Raw genomic sequence first — 22,664 nt, 5'->3', positions numbered from 1 at the left:
CTGGCTGTGTTGGTCGGGCCAGGTCCACAGGGGGCCCTGGTGGAATCTGGGCCGGAAGATGGTGTGGAGAACGACTGGCGCATAGTCTCCACAGAGGAGGAGAGGTCTGCCAGAGTGCACAACACATGTAGGAACCCACCAACCAGGGCCCCTCCCAGCAGTGGCATGTCACGACGCTGCTCTCTGTGATGGCGTGCATTCTCCACCCAGGAAGAACGCATGTCATCACGGATGACACACGTGTGCAATGCGACACCAACCAGGACGGAGCCCATACGTTCGTGGGACCCCTCGTCCACAGGTAGTGGAGAGGCAGATGACATGGCACTCTCCCCTACCTGCGGACAGGCCTGGGACGGGGCCTCCCTGCTGGTGCATGGTGGTGCAGTCACAGGGTCAGGGACAGCTACATGCACAGGCCCCTCCGCGGTGACCTGTGCTGCCTCCTGACCCTGGCCCTGGACTGCACCACTTGCACCAGTGGTACTACCCCCACCAGGTCCCATGTGCGGCTCAGTAGCGGGCTTCTCCTCCTCTGTGGAGACCACCAACCTGAATGTCTCCACACTGTCATCTGCCATTGGAAGCCCCTGTGGGGGCTCACCGGGCCCTTCCGCCACAGCCGTTGTGGCAGACGCAGCACCAGCCCCCTCGCTCCCGGATGATGGTAATTCCTGGGACGGTGGCTGGGCCTTGCGTAGCCGCCCAGTGGAGGCATCCCCGCCACTTGGCTCCACAGCGCCGTCTCCGCCCTCTTCTTCACTTGACGCTGCGTAGAGGGAGACATAGAACACAAGCATCAGGGTACAGTACAAAATACCCTAGACAGGAAGCAATAACACATGAGTGGCACTGTCAAATGTCACTTCCATCCTGTCATTCCACAACACATGGGTGAATGCACAAAACACACATGCAGAAACAGTCCCGGCGCCTGCAATCACCATCAACATCCATGTAGAAGGGCCCCTTCTACCAAGATGTTGCCTTCAAAGTTACATGCATCCATGGTGTTTCAAAGTCACACACACACTTCTCAGGCACACACACACACACATGTGCACCATACATGTACATGACATCAGCACCCATTCCTCACCCCCCCTCCATGTCCAGGAACAGAGACAGCCATGCTTTCATGTGTACATTCCGCATAGAACTCCCCATGTTGCATTAAAACACTTGCACCAACCATGTGGTTCACACATAACTGGTCTCACATGCATGACCATGATGTCACTGCACACACACATCCATACATGGCCTATGTCACACATACAGGCAAGCATCAGACTACCAGCACACTGCAACATGCCCTGTCTCACACAGCAATACCTGGCCACTTACCGCTCAACTCCAGATGGGTCTGCCTCTGAAGGATCTGGGCGTGGAGCGCTGGGCCTACACGTTCCAGGACCCTCATCTGGATATTACTCATGCATGCCTGGCCCCCCTCCGCGAGGCGCCAGGCCTTGTGGAGGGTCCTGGACCTGAAGTCCTCCGAGCGCTTCTTGACGTGCTTGATGTCGCGGGTTGCCACCCGCTCTGCGTTGATGGCAACCACTACGTCGTCCCAGATCCTCTCCCGTCCTTCCTTGTTGGCGCGTGATGTTCCGAAGAGGGCATCATAATGCCCCAGGACATGCTCCACCAGGACACCAACTTCGGTGGCAGTGAAGCTGGTGGCCCTCTGCCTCTCTGGCTGGGGGTTGCCAGTGGTGCCAGATGGAGATGTGCCCAACATGGCAACCCCAGAGGCAGTAGTGGGTGGGCAACTGGGTCCTGGGGCTGGGCTGTGGAGCGATGGTATCCCAGTCGGGAGTCTTCTGTTCCAGCAGGGGTGGACACAGCAACTGGACCCCTGCAGATGGCTGATGTGCAGGCACCAAATAGCAGGGCATGTGGGCAGCAGACAGTCAGGCAGCAGCAGATGGCAGGTGGGAGCGTGCTCAGGGCTCTGGGGGGCATGAAAATGGCCTTCAGGGCAGGAGTGTGGTCTTCCGTGTGTGTACGCGTGGCCAGCTTGATACGGAGTGATTTGGCACGTGAAATAATTGCACGTCAGCGTGTAATTCGAGGAAAGGCCGTTAGCGCGTAATCGCGTCAGCACACATACGCAATTTCATTGGACCAAAGGCCTTAGCACGTAAGCGCGTCTGTGATGTATCGCGCACGGGCGTTGCCCTTTCACATGTAAAACTTCATGCAAACCCCAGGAATACACGTACCCCACTGGGGGGCACGGGAAGTTTCACACGCAATTTTGCTGTCAGAGTGGTGTACTGAATTTCAGGGGGTGCGCAGGGAGTCCTACACGTGAATTGGCAGTGTGGGTCCTCCCAGGTAATCCCTCTACACCGTCCACAGCCCCTGAAGGCAGCCCACACCACAGGGGACAACCCTGCACCCCTGTGCATGTCCACTCAGGCAGCCCATCTACCATGGGCATGCCCCCCAGCCAAGCCACATGTCAGCTTGCACTACTGATCACCCACTCATGTCCCTTTGCACCCCCAGCCCCCAGCAGTCAGGGCCACCGGCCGGCAGGCACCCACTCATGTCCCCGTGCACCCCCACGCCCCAGCAGTCAGGGGCACCTGCCAGCAGGCCCCCACTCATGTCCCACTCATGCCCCCCCTACATGAAATAAAGATGCATAGTCATTGCCCACTTCTACACCAAAAAATACCACATCACGCCACCCCATTCTTGAGACGCAATGATTTCCCAATCCACCCCACACTGACATGCCTATCTCAAGACACAAACCAAAACTCAACTATGTACATCAACACATGTCCATCACACACATACACTGGTTGGCATTGCTTGTGTAAACCCACAATTTCATATGCATCTACCCAATGAGCAAATCTCACACATAGAACTAAAATATGAAAATGTATTATGTACATAAATAAATAAATGAAATGAAAGCATACCAAAATATCAAACATGAAATGAAAAGCATGTGAAAAAGATGAGTGAATGAAAATGATAAGCAATGAAAAAAAATTTGAAAGAAAAAGAGTCCAAACTCTCCCTCCACCAACGCAAATCCAAAAAAGGTAAAAAAAAAGATATCCATTGTTTCATGTTCATAATGATAAATAAAAATGCGATATCAATCCATAGTCCAACTATTTACAATACATTGTCCTGAAAAAAAAACATTACTCCATGTTCTTAATGAAAAAAAAATCCAAATGAATCCATGATGTAACTATATACAATCCATTGTCCAAAATAAAAATCCATTAATCCATGTGCAAAAATCCCCCAAAAAAATCAATCCATTGTCCAACGATGTAAAGGGTTCATGAGCCCAACTAAACAAATGAAACCTACCTAAGAAACTACCTAAAAATATAACTATATACAAATGTGTGTGGCATTGTCCATTGACCACAAATAAAAGGAAAACGAAAAGGAAACCTAACTCTAAAAACTATTTACAATGGCAGCGGGCTAGTCTGACGGCTCACTTTTGGATGTCCCAGGCCAGGGCATCATCGAACCCCTGCTCAATGTCCTGGAGGCGGTCCTCTTCCATGGCCCCGAGGGGTTGCAGGGATGATGACATGTTCTCCTCCAGCTCCCTGCGAATTGCCTCGAGGCACTCGGCCCGCCTCTGGGACCTCTGCATGGAGTTCTCCGCCCTGACCTCTTCTGCCTGCATCCGCTCCGCATCTATAGCATGGCCTAACCGCTGCCACACGGAAGACACTTCCAGTCCTGGGTCCTTCTGCCCTCTGGCCGATGCCTGCCCCTCCGTTGACGAAGGCCCCGAGCCATCATGGCTCCCACCTTGTTGCTGCTGCGGCTGTGCCTCTGCCTGTGCCCTGGCTCTTGCTGCCTGCATATCCTCCTCCGGCTCGGGAGCAGTTGTTGATGTGGCCACCCCTGCTGGATGTCCGACTTACAACTGTGGCAGGGATGTGTCCTCCACCAGCCTGGCCGCAGGGTCAGGGGCAGCTCCAGAGGGTACCCAGGTGATACATGGGTGGGAAGATGGCATGGAGTACGACTGGCGCATAGGGGGTTCTGTTGAGGAGGGGGTGGGAACAAGGTCCAGCAAATGGAGGAATCCGGCCCTGGTGAGCTGTCCCAGTAGGTCAACGCGGTCAACGAGCCATTCGAGATGACGTGCAGTCTCCTCATGAAAAGACTGCAGGTCACCTCGCATGGCCCGTTGACGCAACGCCACCCCACCCAGGACTGGCTCAACCCGGTCCCGGATAGCCACGTCCGCAGGGAGAGGAAAGCCAGTTGTTGTAAGTGGCTCCCCTCCCTGAAAACGGGTCTGGTCGTAGGCATCCCTGCTGGTGCGGGATGATGCAGTCACAGGATCGGGGACAGGATTACACACAGGCACCTCTGCGGTGGCCTGTGCTGCCTCCTGTCCCTGCCCCTGCACTGCACCACTAGAACCAGTGGAATCCCCACCTCCAGACCCCGTGTCTGTCCCTTGCACGGCCTCCTCCTCCACCAAACCCCCCACCAACCTGGATGACTCCGTGCCATCTTCCTCCGTTGGACCCTGTGGGGTCTCAGCTGCCCCTTCTGATGCCGAGGAGTGCAATCCGACCTCTGCCTCTTGGACCTTCCCTCGGCAGCTGTGGCCTGGGACGCAGCACCGGACTCCATCACTCCCCGACAAGATGACAACCTGGGAGGGGAGCCGGGCCTTGCGTCTCCGGCTGGCGGGATGATCCCTGCCGCTGTGCTCAACAGCACCCTCACCACCCTCTTCTTCAGTTGACGATGCAGACAGGGAGAGATAAAACACTGGCATCAGGGCACTGTACAATGGACTGATACACACATGACAGTTGCACATGAGTGGCATTGTTTAACTACAGACACGGCATCACACTCCACAACACACATGTCATTTTAACTCACACACATGAACATTTCAACAGCAATATTGCACCAGGCAGCACCATCCATACACATACAACAGCATGAACAGCCAAAGGTGAGCCTGATATCACATGAAACACAAGGAGTGCACTAGACATGCACACACGCCACCACACTTACATGCATGTCTACATCTCCTCCAACTGTTGCAGTGATGAGATCGCCATACATGTCACATCTGCCATTCATCCTTCTACATACAGTGTCACGTGCATCCATGTTGCATCACAGTTGCACACAGTGCAGATACATGCATTATGAACCACCATCCATGCCACAACCATGCCAATGTACAAACACAGAAATTCAAACATGTGTGCTCCCACCCCTGCATTTGCCCAGCATGCTTACCAACACATACACCATCAATGTGTCTCACAACTGAGAGGACTCACATGTTGCAGCCTCACACCCATGTTCATACACATCCCTACATGGCCCTACATAAACACATGTGCAACCTGCACACTACTGGCACACCACGACACGCACAGCGTACCATCAACATGCATGTACACTTACTGCTCGATTCCAGACGGGTCTGCCTCTCAAGGATCTGGACGTAGAGCGCTGGGCATTTGATGTTCCGACAGCTGGCCCCAGCGCCCCTTGGCATCTGCTGCCTTAGCTATGATGTAAGTCATGGACTGCCCCCCCGCCTCCGCGTTGATGGCAGTCACAATGTCCATCCAGATCCTGGTCCGTCCTTCATTGTCGGCGCACAAACATCCAAAGAGGGCATCATAGTGCCCCACGACCTGCTCCACCAGGACACCAACTTCAGTGGCAGTGAAGCTGGTGGCCCTCTGCCTCTCTGGCTGGGGGTTGCCAGTGCTGCCAGATGGTGTTGTGCTGGACATGGCAACCCCAGAGGCAGGAGTGGGTGGGCAACTGGGTCCTGGGGCTGGGCTGTGGAGCGATGGAATCCCAGTCGGGAGTCTTCGGTTCCAGCAGGGGTGGTCACAGCAACTCCACCCCTGGCTGACATGCAGGCAGCAAATGGCAGGGCACGTGGGCAGCAGGCAGTCAGGCAGCAGCAGATGTCAGGTGGGAGCATGCTCGGGGTCTGGGGGGCAGTAATTCGGCCTTCTGGGCAGGAGCTTGGTCTTCGGTGTGTTTTCGTGTGACCAGCTTGATACGGAGTGATTTGGCATGTGAAAAAATTGCACGTCAGCGTGTAATTCGAGGAAAGGGCCTTAGCGCGTAAACACGTCAGCACACGCATGTGATTTTATTCGACCAAAGGCCCTTAGCGCGTAAGCGCGTAAGTTACATTATGCATGCGGCCGTTTCCCTCATAGCACGTGATGACAGAGCACACGTGGAAAAACTGCACGTCCGGGTGTCATCGCATGTAATTGGAGGAAAGGGCCCGCGTACACGCGTATCTGACGTGTACGTGTGGGCCAGTTTAAAAGCTACGTGTAGGACACAATTTCCTTGTATGTGCTTTTCGTGGAGAGCGAGTGGGTGAAATCTGTACTTCTTGTCGGTTCACACGCGATTATTTCACAGCGTTTCTAGTTCGTACTCCCTGTTACCCCTGACAGCTCTTTTCTGATTTTTTGTTGGGACTGTTTCCTCAAACAGAGTTCACTTCTCCTTTTGTCCTGTCTCCTCAGACAGCGTACAATTCTTCTTTTAGTGGGGGTGTTTCCGTATTGCGTATTTTTCAAGTTCTTTTTCCAGGCAGACTGTGAGTTCTGCACTTACATAGCAACTGTGCTTGCCCCTTGTGTCGCGTTCCCCTTCATAGGTCATTGTAGGCTGCGTGTATTACACATACACTTATTTTTGTGTTTCTGGGTGCCACAGCGTACTGCGGGTTCATTTTTTCACGCACGTGGTCTACGAGGGGTTGCGTGCACGTTCATTTTTGATTTTGGGCTGCCTGTGCATTGCGTGACTCGTAATCTTCCCCGAGGGGTCACAGACAGCCTTGTTAGAGCACTAGGGTACACATTCCATCCATTATCCTACCCCTTTGACCCCCAATTGCCCAGGACAATAGTTTACTGCAACTCCCATACGCACAACAACATCAGTGCCATGGTTGGGAAGCGACCACGCGGTAAGGGAGGCAAAGGTGGCCGACCTTCAAAAGGTGGGTGTGGTGGGTGCGGTAGGGGACATGGCTGGGATTTGTAGGGTGCCCCTATACCCCCATGTGTGGAGGAACAATCAGGGACACCCATGCCCCCCACCATGGTTGAGGGAAACATGGCTGGCACCATCCCAGCTCAGCCCCTGTTGGACCTGCCCATTGTGGCACCTGACCTGGCACAGGATGACTCCCAGGCTGACTTCCAGGTCATCAAGTCTAGGCCACGTGTGGCAGTGCTAATTGTTGTCACCAAGCCACGTGGATCTGGGGCAGCTATGTCATCTGCTGCCCCAAGTATGCAGGGTGGGGAGGGTGCAGGGGCAGCTGCAGCTCCATCCGCCCCAGCTCTGACTCTCCCAACCAGGACAGTGTCAGTCCAGGTCCATCAAACTGACGTTCCCCCAGCCAACATTACCCTGCAAACAATGCCTGCATCAAGACCTATGGTCATTGTGCATTCCCACACTCCTACTACCCAGTCCACTGGTGATTTTGCCCCTACTGACCAGAGCGGCGTAAGCCACTCTGGCTCCGCTCAACCTTTAAAGAAGAGGAAGAAGGGTGCTCTGGCACGACAGGCTGATACGTGAGACACGGCTACACACTCCGGCATGTCAAGGAAGCCTTGCTTTAATGACGCAGAACTTGATGCACTTGTGTACTATGTGTCGGCACATAGCCACGAAATGCTGGTGACTGCAGGGTCCAAGACCTCAACTGGTCAACGTAAGGCACACTGGCAGATCATCGCCGACCGCATAAGTGCCCTTGGATTTGTGAGGCGCACAGCTGATGATTGCTACAAGCGGTGGAATGACCTGAAACGCAGAGCAAAGAACAAGCTGGCCTCAAATCATGCCGCTACTCTGGTGACTGGCGGTGGGTCTCCACAAGAGGACAACAAACTCACTGAACATGAGTCTGTTGCTGGGGCCTTCGTCACAGAGGAACAGATCCAAGGTGTGGGAGAACTACCTGATTATGATGCATTGTCCGGTGAGTGCCCATGTATGTGTGTGTAATGCATGTGTATGTTGTTTGGGTGACGGGTTCTGATTGAGTGCCAGGTGAGTGTGTGTGTGCCTGAGTGGTATGGGTTACCCATGTGCTTCATCCAAAACATTCAGCGGCCTTGGATTTGGGTGTGACAGTATCACTTCAGCCCACAGTAGTAATTTAGCGCAACATTACGGCAGTTGCCCTTGAAGTGGCATCTTGCAACAACATTGTTTGTATTTTTCAGTGTTCGTTCAGGCTGATTGTTTCAATTCTCCCACTTTTGCTACGCATTCCTCAGCCCTATTGTCACATTTGTTACATGCTTCTGTCATTGATGAACCCCACATTGGCCCACATGTGTTACCTTGTTAGGTGAATGATTTGACCATTCAGGCTGATTGAGTATTGGCCTGATCACATACATTTTTGGGGCCTGTTTGAATGTGGAACATGATAGTTGTTTCCTGTCATGTTGAAGTGCACAACCATTGATGTGTACATCGGCCTGCAATCACTGTATTTTTGTACACTGGATGTGTTGCAGTGTGTGGCACATGCGTATTTTATCACACTATGTAGCATTTTTCATCTCATCATGTCCATCTCACATGGATGGCTGACAGTACTCATTCACTGACATATGGATATACTTGTGGAATGTACCATGGCTATGGTACATGCCATCTGCGTGATGCCATGTGTCATGTATGTGTATTGGTCATGCCAATCACAGGCCAATGTGTGATGGCAGTGCTACCCAGCATGCAGCAAATGTGTTGCTCTTCCATCTTGGTGTCATCAGTGTCTGCCTTTTGCCTCCCCTTCCAACTCAGTGACAGTGCATGCATGCGAGGGTTATAGTCATGTGGGACATGTGTAAATCATCTACTGGTTCTGTAGCTTGTCAGGCCTATTTGTGTACTATGGTGCTAATGCCTGTTTCCATTTTTTGTCTTTCATGTTTTTGTAGGGGATGACGCACTTGATGCTGTTGAGGTTGAGGAGATGGTGCAGACCCAGGAGGAATCTCAGGCACGACAGGCACCAGTGGGGGACGTTGTGTGGTGGTGGGTGAGAACCCAATCTTGCTGCAGACCATTCTGTCCAGGGGTGTCTCTGGATGCACCTCCCCAGACCTCTATTCAGGTGCTGATTCGGATGATGAGACCTATGTGCCGTCACAGGTAAGTGTTTCTGGCAGGGATTCTGTTCTGTCCAACCCACCTGCACCAGCAGTAGAACCCTCTATGGGGATGTCCATGTTGGCAAGTCTGCCTTTGGCGGTTACGGATGCAGGGTCACACTCCACAACATCTGATCCTGTTCCTGGGCCAGCGGATCAGAGGGGGAATGCAGTCCTGCAGCCTCGGGCAGTGCCGGCACAGCAAGGCGCAGATCGCCATGCCCCAAACAGGTGTGGTGCCCGCCGACGCGGTGGCCGTACGCCACCAGGCAATACCGTATGGGAACAATCCATGTACGGTATGGCAACCCAACAGGCAGCATCAGTTTAGATGATGGCTCAAGCAATGGAGAGGGTGGCCACTTCCATTGTCCCCCCTGAAAGGCAGATGGAGCAATTACAGCAAACAAGAGACTCCATTTGCCAATCACACAGGGAAGACATGTTGGCATCCAACAGTGACCGACGGGCGGCACTGGAGACTCTACGCCAATCGATATCAATTGAGTCCCAGGGCCACAGGGAAGCCCTGAGGGTAGAACTCCATCACCTCAGGGAGACTCTTGTTGACCTTGAGGCTTCCACTAACTTGAGGACAGAACAGCAGATGGAGCGGCTCACACGTTCGCTCTCAGCTGAGATGCAGGCAACTCGGGAGGAGATCCAGGCATCACATCAGGTGCTGCATGGGGATCTCCGCACTATAATCCTCCAGAACGAGACCTTCCACACCCGCATGCTTGCTGCCATGGAGGACCATACCAGGGCTTTGCATGGGCTGCCTCCCATAGCACCACCACCTCCTGATGCAGCAGCAGAGGGTGATGAGAGCGACAGCAGCAGTTCTCCCACAATGGCATAGCCGTGCAGGCCATGAGCCCATGGAGGTGTTTTTTTTCCCAACATCCACACAGGTGGCTTTTGGTGTGCACCCTGTCCTCGGACCTCCCGGGTGGCCTGCACCCCCCATCCGCCCCCCCCACACCCCCCCCCCCCCGTCCACCACATTGGCCATTTTTTTTTTTTTACAGTGTGTTGCCTTGTGTGGCTCCCGTGGGCATCCACTGTATTCCGGCTGGGCACATGCAGGCTTGTCCTGAGTTTGGGTTAGATGCTTGGGTTCGTGAGACACAAACCCCTCCTGCTTCCCGTTTCCATGGGCTTGCAAAGGGTGTGCCCAAGTGACAGTGAATTACACAGTGACGTTGGACTCCCATGAGCTGTGTGGGCAGTCTGTAGTCAATACTGTGTATACATTCCTAGTGGATATTGTTGTTGTATTGTACACTGCATGGTGCATTGATATGTGCTTGTGCATCCATGTCTTCCTCCTAATTTGCAGGTTAATTCCTCATGTCTTCACAAGGCCGTCTACTTTAGAGATGGAGTTCTTGTTGTAAGCAGTGCACTTACACATTTGTGTGGCAGCAAAACTGTACAGTTGGAAGGGGTCGATGTGCTGGCATAATCAGGTTGTAAGACTACCACTACTTTAACTTAGTACTTTCATGTTTTTACTATGTTTGAGGTTGTGTAGCTGCATTGTATTGTTGGTAAGTATTTGGTCATGTGTGTTGTTAGTTCTACATTACTTGGAGCATATTGTGTGTGGCCAGTTTCCATTAGGGACACTGTACTTTGTGGCACTTGTGTCAGGTTTTGCGGATTGTTTTGTTTGCTCTCACATAGCATGACATGCCATGGTGTGTTGGGTGGCGGTGTTGGGGAGGGGTTGGGTGACATGGCACTGTTGTCATGTTGTATTTTGCAAGGGGGTAATGAATTTAGCAGCATAGAAGTGTGTCTTTTGATGACACAGCATTGGTGGTGTTTGTGTAGGTAGGGATGCACACAATGTAACACTTCCAGGTGACCAATCTCAGGCTGGTATGGTTGTGACAGTTGACTGTCCCTTATGTCATCATCATTGATTGTCAGCTGGTATGTGCCAGGGCTGTGTGCACTCCACAGGGGTGTGATTTTAGGTGAAGTAATTAGCCACCAGCTGCGTTCGGCTGCCTCACCCCGTGCCCTTTTCCCTCCCATGCGCAGCGGCTGTGCATGTGGTTGGGGATGTGGGGGCACCACCATGTCCACCAGTAGGCCCCGGCGTGTTGCAACGTTGTGCAGGACACATGCTGCCACTATGATCCTGCACACTACTGGGGGACCGTATAACAGCTGCCCACCAGATCGGTCAAGGGATCGAAAGCGTGACTTGAGCACTCCGAATGTGCGCTCCACTATGCCCCGGGTTGCAATGTGGGCTGTGTTGTATCTTACCTCGGGTGGCGTGGTGGGGTTCCGAATTGGCATCATCATGTGGGTGCTCAGAGGGTAGGCACTGTCCCCTGGAGAGGTGGTGCTGGGTATCATTAGTGGGGTTGTGACATTACTCAGTATGTGACATGCATGCATGTGCTGTGGCATTTATACTCACCGAGCAGCCATGTATCGCCATGCCGCCCAGCTTCTAGGTCCCGGTTTAGGGTTGACATTCTGTAAATAAAACTGTCGTGGGTGGACCCTGGATAGTTGGCATATACTGAGGTGATGATTCCCTTGGCATCACATACTACCTGCACGTTGATGGAATGCCAGTGCTTGCGGTTTCTATAGATGTGCTCTGATGCCCTGGGGGGACGTAGAGCCACATGGGTGCAAACAATGGCACCTAGGACTTTGGGGAATTGTGCCACCCCGTAGAAATCCTGGAAAGCAGCCTGCCTTTCTGCAGGTGTTCTGGGCAGGTATATGTGCCTGCGGACTGATGGGCATGCAGTCATGATGGCAAAGACCTGGTGTAGGCAGCGTGACTGCGTGGCCTGTGACACCCCCCCACTATAACACTTGTCCGCTGAAATGATCCAGTGGCCGAGAAGTGCAGTACATCGAGGACCTTCTCCAGGGGGCTGAGTGGGAGCACAGGGTGGGTGATGTGAGGTCATCCTCACACTCACTCACCAGGTCGAGTATTATGTGAGGTGGAAACCTGTACCTCCCATACACCTGGTCATCAGGCATCCCAAAAAGGCTGGTTCTGGGTGTGAAAATTCTGGGCCTGACTATCCTCCTCCTCCTCCTGCGGTATCCCACGACCACTGCTGCTAGGAACGGTATATTCATCCTGGCGTCTGAGCTTGTTTGTTGTTTGCGTGCACTTTTATGCTGCGTGGGTCCACGTACGCCTGCTGGCGTATGTGTTTCCGGATTATCACGTCTTTTTTGGCGCACACGTTAGCCCTGTTCGGTTCCATGAATACGTGTTTTGAACGTGCGTGTGGGCATTCCGCGCTTTTGCCTCCTGTATTTCCCCCGTGATGCCCACATTTTCACATGTTGTTCCCCATTCTGCGTGTCACGCCCCCTGTTCCTCCCTCTTTTGTTGTGTGCGCCGCGCTATGTGTGATTTCGCTGTCCGCGTAGCGCACGCAGTTTGGAGACGTGTGCGCCAGCGTGCGCAATGCAGAATTTTGGCACACATCCTGGGATTTACACGTCCACGGACTTCCATGTATCGTTGTGCGCAGGTTTCGCTGCGATTTTCGATGCGATTTTCGCACTGCGATTCGCACGCTTTTGCACGCTTTTGCACGCTTTCGCACGCTTGCACCGAAAATTTCAGCGCACATTAATTCCATGAATCGGCCTGTAAATTGGACCACAGCTATAGCTAAGAAAAAAGACAACAAGACAACGGTTCTTATAATCATCAATACATATTGGAACCCTGCTGCAATTGAAGCAAAACATTTTTTTTTTGATAAAGACTGAAATTGATTCAATCCAATCTACTTACCAGGCAGACCACATTCTTATATGTGGCGATCTAAACATTAGTTGCAAAAACAAAGGAGCTGAGAACAAACTAAAGAGCAATAAAACACTGGCAGATCAACGTGCCATTCAATGGATGAAACTAATGAAATCAAGAGACTTTCTACATCTTGACTCAGTTTTCCCTGATGCTAGTTGAATCCCTTCCTGGGAACGAGCAGGAGCACAATCAACGATCGACCATATCTCTGTGACACGCCGACTACTAGAATGAATAACAGCCTTCGAAGTGGTGAGGACGGCATCAAGTGATCACGTTCTTCTACTAACTTCTTGGTCTTCAAAAAAAATGCCATTTTATGAGAAAATGACCCCCAACCTGGAGCTAAATAACCAAGGAACAAGATTAAAAATGACGGAGGCCGCATTAAGAGCCCTGACAGCTAATTACAGCGTTCTAGCAGCCAGCGAAGGCCACATATAGGTTGACTATATCCCACCTACAAAGTACCATCTTGGAAGAAGACGTCACTAAATTCTCAAACTAAACATGCCTTTGACAAGCTAGTTGTAGATAAAAGACACAAAGTAAGGAGGATCAAGAGACACGCTAAAAAACTTGATCCGTCTGCTGCCGGAAATGTCATCACAGAAGTGACAAGATCTCACAAAACATGGAAACGTGCTCATTGAGCAGTCCTCTACCAACAAAATGATGAAAATATTCTGAAAGCAATGAATGGCGACCACACTAAAGATTTCTGGTCCTTTTTGCACTCAACATCCGCAAGAGCCTTACCATCATAACAAAACAGAACAGGCGAAGCAACTTGGGAGATCTATTTTGAAAACCTTTTCCAAAAGCCAAAAACCTCCCAAAATGAGATTAGGAGCCCTGATTCCCCATGGATTAGGTTGGACTCCAAAACAGATATTTTTGACTTAATAAAGAAACTGAAGGTCTCATGTGCCGCAGGACCTGATGGTATAACTAATCTAGATTTGAAAACCTATCTGGAAGTATGGTCATCACTGCTAAGCAAGATCTTCGAACGATGTGCCAATTCAAGAACTATCCCGTTGTTATGGAACACAACAAATGTGGTCCCTATTCAATAGGGTTCAAAAAGAACGTAGGCACAAATGCAAAAATATTGAGCTTGAGTACCCTAAAAAGTAAGGTCCTAGAAGGCAGTCCAAGAATTTTTGTTGCCTTCATCGACCTCACTCAGGCCTTCGACCGAGTGAATCGATCTAGATTATGGTCGAAACTCATAGCCTGGAAGTGCCCGAATGAGATCTTGAATCCAATTGGAGCCCTGTACTCAAATACCACTATCCGAGTCAGTTTAAACTGTCAAGGGACCCTCTCGGCGGAGATTACCATAGCAAGATGTGTCAAACAGGGCTGTCCCCTGGCACCAGCTCTGTTCGGGGCATATTTAGGTGACTTCCAAGAATCGGAAAAGACCACCCGTTCCTTTCCACCAAAAATCGGAGGAGAAAAGATTAGTCGGCTGCTATATGCAGACAACCTGATCCTGTTGGACCATACTCCAATAGGCCTCCAGCGTCAATTAAATAACCTACAGTCCTACATGGCAGACATCAACCTTGACATCAACGAAGGAAAAACAAAAATGATGATAATTGAAAAAACAATCACAAAGAACAAAAAGACCTCCCTTAGGTTGGGAACAGCCATTGTAGAAGAGTGAGTGACTTTAAATATTTAGGGGTGACTTTGGATAGTTCTGGGTAGGAAAAAGCTATGCAAGATGTCCTCTACGACAAAACAAAAAAGCTTGCAGCTCAGGGGAAAGCAATTGACATTAAATATTGTTCATTTGCAACAAGTCCGGTAAGAGAATTGCACAAAAAAATGGTAATTCCTTCTCTAATTTACGGCGCAGATGCCATGCCTAATCTCACTCTTGACCTATGGCCAGAACTTTAAGCACTCTTCTGGAGATCGGTTCTCGGCCTTCCTAATTCAACATCTATAGCAACGATCAGACGAGAACTCAGTCTTTCATCATTAAAGCCATCAGTAGATTGCAGCACCTTAATGCTATATAGAAAATGCATATCAAATGGGAGTCCATATGTATATAAATTGATAAACCAAGAATTGTCGGCCTCTTTTTGCACCATGCTGACCAGATGGAAAGCAATGAATGTCGCTTTGCTACTCTCTGTTGAGTGTCGTGAAGAGGAACTCCAATCAAATCCTGTAAAAGTTCTCAAAAAAAATCAGAGAACTGGACTGGATAAAGACATTAAAAACCGCAAGCAAAAACAAACTCACGACACATCTACCCCAGAACTTTAAAAAACTAGAGACCCTCCAAAATTACATCAAACTATTTCCAAATAGAATGGCACGTACCTTTCTCATGAGAATCCGCCTAAACCTACTGGAAACAAATGAAATGCAGGCTATCAGAGGTCTATCTAACACCTGCCTTTTTTGTGGACCCTCAACGTTTTTGTGGACCCTCGACGGATATAGAAACCATCTGCCATCTGCTTCTAGCTTGTCCGGCTACACCTCAGATTTGTTCCAAATATCTAAAAGGCACCTTATCCAACTTAGTTCTAATGGATGAGGAGGTTTGCTGGCAAAAACTGATAGGAGGTGATAGAACTTCATGGCTACTAGCAAAAGTGAACATCATGCAATACATCATTAAAGGGATGTTTCCACAAGACTCCTCGACGTAGTAGTTCCAACTTCGAGCAACCACTGCTGAAATAATTACAACTACAAGGAGACGAATTGAGAATTAACAAACTGTATTTGTTAAATTGAACCTACGGACTTTCACCATTAGCTTTCTTTGTAAAAATCTTTTTTTAATTATATACAAATAAATAAAAAATAAAAAAGTTCCTTTTTGGAATACCTTCTATCGACTACCTTGGCACCCCTGAGATGTGTCCTGTATGCTGCAGCACAACTCATGAAAGGAATTCAACCCTGACCCTCGTCTAACTGCATTGGCTCCTCCTGGAAGCCCATATCATTTTCAAATCCTGTTGCATCATTTACAAGACTGTCGCCCTGAAGTCCACTAGCTACCTCACTGATAAACACAGCATCTCCAGAGGCCGGCAATCCAGAAGTAAGGAAATGTGAATGTGAAGGCAGAAAGGAAAGAACAAGAAGAACAGCCTTCTCTGTCTATGCTCCAAGAATCCAGAACTGCCTCCCGTCAACATCAGACTTTCCCCATTTCTGGAAAGTGCTCACAACCTTCCTTGTCAAGGAATCGATCATACATAACACAAAGGGCAGTGATTCCTAATTGTTTTGTAGTACCTTTTATAAGGAATCTTGTCCTTGCTGACAAGCATGTATTTAATTCACTGTCTCTTGGTTTATAGACTGCCAGCTAGATAACCCATTCTTCAATTGTTCTTTTTGAAACACTGCATCATTAGTTTTTGTGACTTTCCTCTCAACTTTGAGTTCTCTTCTATTCTTCGCACAGCTCATACTCTGGTAATGAGCCATGACACTTTTTTGTCAACATTATAATAAGAATCCCTTGTTCAGACTTTTCATGAAAAGTAAATGCACATGTGATGTCATCAGTGATGCCCTCAATGACATTTGTGATGTCATCTTTGATGTCCGGGATGTTAGTCTTAGCAATGCATGGTGTTGGCGCGAGTTATGGTTGCTTAGCTTACCATAACTGCCGAATTTCAGGGGTCTTTCGGTTTTACTTGGAACCATAATATCCCTTAATGTTTTTTTACTGAATTTCATAGGTTTTTAGTAGTGCAACTTAACCATAACATCCCTTACTTTATATACATGTAACATAGAACATACTGAACCCCCAGCTAGTGATTTTGATGTCCACGGACTGTGTGTATGTTCGTGGACCCGAAGCGGACAACAACACTACCCAAAAACTAAGGCGGAATCTTAAATTGTTCTATCAAGTCATATAAACACTGCACAAGTACAAAAAGCAGCATATAAACACATTATATGTAATAATAAATAAGAAGTGGAACCTATATATGTAACACATCAACCATCCATTTAATTGCCATATGTACTAACATGGAATTTACCAAAAAAAAAAGATATGCCTCCAACATAATTACCTCACAGAAACTGCACAGCTAGGAGCAACAGTAGATCTACACAGCAGTAAGAACACAACTTACCAGAAGCTAGTAAGTAAACTTAATTTTTCTTATATATTTATAAACTTTCTGTATTAGGTACACTAAAAGTAATATATATATATTTTTACACAGAAATGGCCAGTACTTTGGAATGGCTTGAGGAACATTTTCCACAGGAGGAAATGACTGAAGATAATGACACAAATGGTACTTCTCGATGTAACCAAATTAATAATCATAACTTTATGTGTACTTAACATTTTTATTTTTCTTCACAGACCATAAAAACATTGAGAATAATACACCTAAAGACACCTTAGAACGTACTCTGCACCACATGGAAGAAACAATTGACATGCTAATAGAAAATTTCAATCTTTTGAAACATTTTGTGGAGGTCCACATACAAGAAAAAATTAAATATCATTGTCCCACATGTACCCTTTCCCCCTCTCCATGTCCCAGCCAACTATCCCCAAACCTTCCCCACCAAGAAAAACGTTATGATGAGACTTCCATCCCTTCATCTCCTCCCATCAATCCTCTCCAAACCCCCAATTCCCCTGTGTTTGTGTCAGTTTCTGCTTCCGCCTCTCTTTCATACAGTTTATAACGGTATATAATAAAAAAAATATTAGATGTGTTTTAATTCAGTGCTTGGTGTCTTATTTTTTTTAAAAAGGCAGTTAAGATGTCCGAGGACAGCGCGGGTGTCCGTAATGTTCGTAATTAACCAACATGAGAATGTTCTAAGGACACTATACCCGTCCGTACTGTCCGCAAGCAAGATGGAACTGTTCTAAGAACACACTCAGTGTCCGGAATGTCCGCAATTAACCAAAATGGAGGTGTCCTAAGGACACTATGCCTATCTGTAATGTCTGCAGGGAAGTTGAAACTGTTCTAAGAACATGCACGGTGTCCGGGTTGTCCGCAATTAACCAAAATGGAGGCGTCCTAAGGATACTATGCCTGTCCGTAATGTCCGCAGGAAAGATGGAACTGTTCCAAGAACATGCGCGGTGTCCGGGTTGTCTGCGATTAACCAAAATGGAGGTGTCCTAAGGACACTGTGGCCCTCATTACGAGTTTGGCCGGTAGCCATGCCACTATTGTCGGCATGGCTGCCGCCGAAATCGCATCCGTGTCCGGGTCCTCGGAATGAGGACTTACCGGGCCATTCCGAGTTCGGATGGCCCGGTAATTCCTCCCTCAAGGACCTGGACACGGTCTTTCCCCATTCCCATTTCAGCCCCCGTAGGGCTGAATGGGAATGGGAGAGGGAGCAAACAACGGGCCATAACGAGATGGCCCATTGCTTGCTCCCTCTTCCCCTTGCGGGACCCGGTAAGCACGCCTGGTTTTCCCAGGCGTGCTTAACGTGTCCCGCGAGGGGACCTCGTAATGTGGCGGAATGGGTTGAATGGCGCTGTCACCTTTTACGGCGTCGTTTAACCTGTTCCGCCAGGGTCGTAATGAGGCCCTATGCCTGTCTGTAATGTCCGCAGGCAAGTTGAAACTGTTCTAAGAACACACTCGGTGTCCTCAATGTGTGTAAGTAACCAAAATGGAAGTGTCCTAAGGACACTATGCCTGTCCGTGCTGTACGAAAGCAAAATGGAACTGTTCTTAGAACTCGCACAGTGTCCGGGTTGTCCGCAATTAACTAAAATGAGGGAATCCTAAGGACACAATACCCGTCCGTACTGTCCACAAGTAAGATCGAACTGTTCTAAGAACACACTCGGTGTCCGGAATATCCGCACTTAACCTAAATGCAAGTGTATTAAGGACACTATAGCTGTCCGTACTGTACGCGAGCAAAATGGAACTGTTCTTAGAACATGCGCGGTGTCTGGGTTGTCCACAATTAACCAAAATGAAGGTGTCCTAAGGACACTATTCCTGTTCGTACTGCCTGTAGAACATCTACGCACATGCGCACCACACCCATAAGTCCTAAGAACATTGCGCCTGTCTGTAACTGTTCCTCTCACTTGTGTCGCACTTTTAATTAGTTTCAGGACCCGAACACTGTCCATAGAACACTCACGTGCATTCAGACAACCGTTCGTTTACATTTGGTGTCCTGCGACCATGTGACTGCACCCACGCTGAGCGTGTGTCCTGAATTGCGGACACTGTCCGGGTCCCCGAACATTTTTAAAGTACCTTTTCAGGCAATCCACAGTATTTTATAGTAAACCTTCACCATAGCACATGTCCCATACAATGACCCTGACTTTCTACCTACTTTTTGGGACCTTTTGAGCCTTCTTGGGGTGTTCGATCTGTCCGCAGACAGCGCGGGTGTCCGGGAAGCGTGCACCAGCACCCCTATAAAAGGCCACACCACAGAGCTGATCTTCATTATACTTCTGGCTATCTCACAGAGCATTATCTACTTTGCCTTGCAATCTTCCAGATTTTTCTGCCTTTGCTTATACCTGATGGTATCCATGGCTGCTGTTCTTCCACCTGGTGCTACATCTGGATCAGCACCACCCCCACCCTCTCCACCACCACCACCTCCCCAAGTGCCTGAAGAGGGGAACTGGCATGAGGATGTAGAGGAGAATGAAGAGGATGAAGAGGATGAGGTAGTGGAAGTCCCTACTTCCAGCACTCACCGTGAGTCTTTGGTGTGGCGGTTTTTAACCATTCATGGTGACGTACTCAAACCATGTGCGAACAAGGTCACCTGCAACCAGTGCAAAATGGTGCTGAGTCATGGGTGGCCTGGTTCGTACAGCTTTGGTACGACATCTTTGAAGCGACAGCTAAGGTTGTTCAATGGTGGGGCCATTCGCAAGGTTGTACCTTGTGATCAACGTAGTAGGTTGAGTTGCTCTACTACATCCTCCGTTTCTGCTCCTCTCCCAACAAGAGACACTCCTGTGGGAGAGCGCATCCCTCCAGCTACCTCGAAGGCCATTCACGATGCTGATGACCCTTACCTTTCGAGGGTCATAGTTTTGTGTATGTACTGCGACACAGTACTCTGCAGGGGGGAGAAACTTCGAAGTGCTTTCAAGACTGCGGTCAAGGAGCATGAGAAGACCTGCTACCTACCTAAGTAAGGCCCACCCTACATCTTCCTCTCTCCACCTGCCCTTTCTTATCCCTGTGGTTGGTGTCCCCCTTACCCTCCTTTCCCCTCCTCGCCTAGTGTGCCGTGTGTAAAACACCAAAACAAATATAAAACAACAAAAATCCCCCCAAAAAAAGGCTCTTTTCAGAGCTGCCTTTCACAGTCTAAAAATATAAGTGACAAATAAATGGAGCAGGGCCCTGTGCATTTTTTAGAAGTCCGCGGACATCTTACATTTTGGGGCGCTGCCCTATCAAAAACATTGCACTTTTCTCTGGGAGGAAGTGGTGGCTCTGAAAAGAGCCTTTTGGTGGTGTTTTTTTGTGTTTGAAAAACTTGAAATAGTCAACACATACTGCAAAATGGATGGCTGTCATTCCACAAACGGTTGCAATGCATTTTGTACATTTCTGATTACCAGCATAAGTAAGATGGACTCCATCTCTGTGAAAAATGTATGTGCTACGAAACATAATATTTTCATTGTGGAAAGAGGACATGCTAACATCTCTTAGCAAGGCACAAACAGCCTTATTAACATTACACCTCGCTTTCTCCATTCGTGGACCAAATGAAGAAGAACGCAGCCACATTTGTCTCTGCGCAATACAAGAAAAAATTACATGGGAATTCAGAAACAAGTCCATGACCTTCCCAAGTCCTTCTTTCATCGCAATTTGCAAAGAAATTACAGACACATATCCTAAACCGTTCCCTCCACAGTGAATTATGATTATGTCTGGATGAAGCTCTGTCTCCAAACTAGTAAAGAGAGGTACCAAGTCCAACCACTTCATTACACGCACTCCATGCCAGTGCACTACCAGATGAGGGAATTCAATATCTGTAGCTACTCCACAGCGTTCTGCATGCACTTCCAACCAATGTATCCATGAGTCTCCCAAAATCCAGATAATCTGTTTTCTGAAACACACAGCCATAGTTAACTGTTCTTCTGTCAGGAAAAAGACTTTCTGACAAACTCTCTCCTTACACAACACACCCAGTAAACATTACTGACCAATCCCTTGCTCTTCTCATTCTCATTTGCATGCCTCTCCACCCCAAAATCCCTGTATGTGATACGCAGTGTCCGCGGACATATCGTAACTTGACCAGCCCTTCTACCATTTCTACTTCACTCTCTGTGTCATTCCCTCATTGGATACAGCTAACTAGTCACCCAACCATCCACCAATCACATCCAAGACCTCTACATCTAACTCCATCATCAGAGTTCAGCACTTCAAATGTACTGTTGATCACTCTGAGTACAAGTCTCATATCATTGGAAAGCACCTACTACAAAAACTACTCTTCAAGTCTCCAAAATTTCTACTTGCAGCTGCATGCATATCCACATGCATGAATATAAACTATAAGTATGCATATTTTCTGCACAGTACATGTACAACACTTATAAATGCATATAAACAGAGTAACTGCCACTTAACTTGTATAGCCTATAAAATGAATTTACTGTCATTTTTTTCCATCTGCTATAACAACTGTCACTTCTAAACATTTTTTTACACACACACCTATCTAAAAAATTATAATATTAGAAGATGGAAGAAATAACAATATAATTGTGGAAAAACACTTAATAGTGTATCATAGAATTACACACAGCCAGTAAAAGGTCATGCATCTTCACACACACTCACACACATAGACACTGAAATTGAAAAGCTCCTTGCTGCAATACCACCACTACCTGTAAATCACATCCTTCTGCTTTATTGCCCACACCTTCACAAATGCATATATTCCATGCTTTCCTATACAGTTTCTGCCATTTACCTTATAAAAATTGCAAAAAAATATATAATTATTTCTTCTTTCTCCTAACATTCTATAACACAGCTTTAAAAAACCAAGTGAATTTCATTCACTTAATATTCTACTCATTTGCAAAGCATGTTGAACTAACATAATGTAAATAAAATATAAAGGCTGCACATAGTCAAATGAAACTGCATGGATACACTATGTTCAGAAATCAAACAAGAATACTACTACAAAGACATATAAACGAACCTCTCAATTAACATCAGTGCTATAAACACACAAAATTACTAACTTCTTTCTTTTACAATTGCAGTGAAGACCACTCACCTGGAAAACAGCAACAGCAACATCTTAACTACAAACACCAACTCCAAATAAACCTGCTCATTCCACAGTTTCTCTGCCTAGTCTTTAAATCTCTCCATGATCTTGCTCCCGTTTATCTCTCCTCTCTTGACTCTTTCTACATTCCCACCCACTCCCTTCGCTCTGCTGACCACTTTCTTCTCACTGTTCCTCTTTCCCCTTGTGCCACAACCCGTTTCCGCTCCTTCCATCTACTAGCCCCCCTGCACTGGAACTCCTTACCTCTCTCACTCTGCTCTATTTCTACCTTTTCCTCATTCCGCACTTTCCTCAAATCTCTC

Source organism: Ambystoma mexicanum, chromosome 6p, assembly GCF_040938575.1.
Source record: "Ambystoma mexicanum isolate Mex_15411 chromosome 6p, UKY_AmexF1_1, whole genome shotgun sequence".
Taxonomy (NCBI): domain Eukaryota; kingdom Metazoa; phylum Chordata; class Amphibia; order Caudata; family Ambystomatidae; genus Ambystoma; species Ambystoma mexicanum.
Note: the sequence above shows the minus strand (reverse complement) of the source record.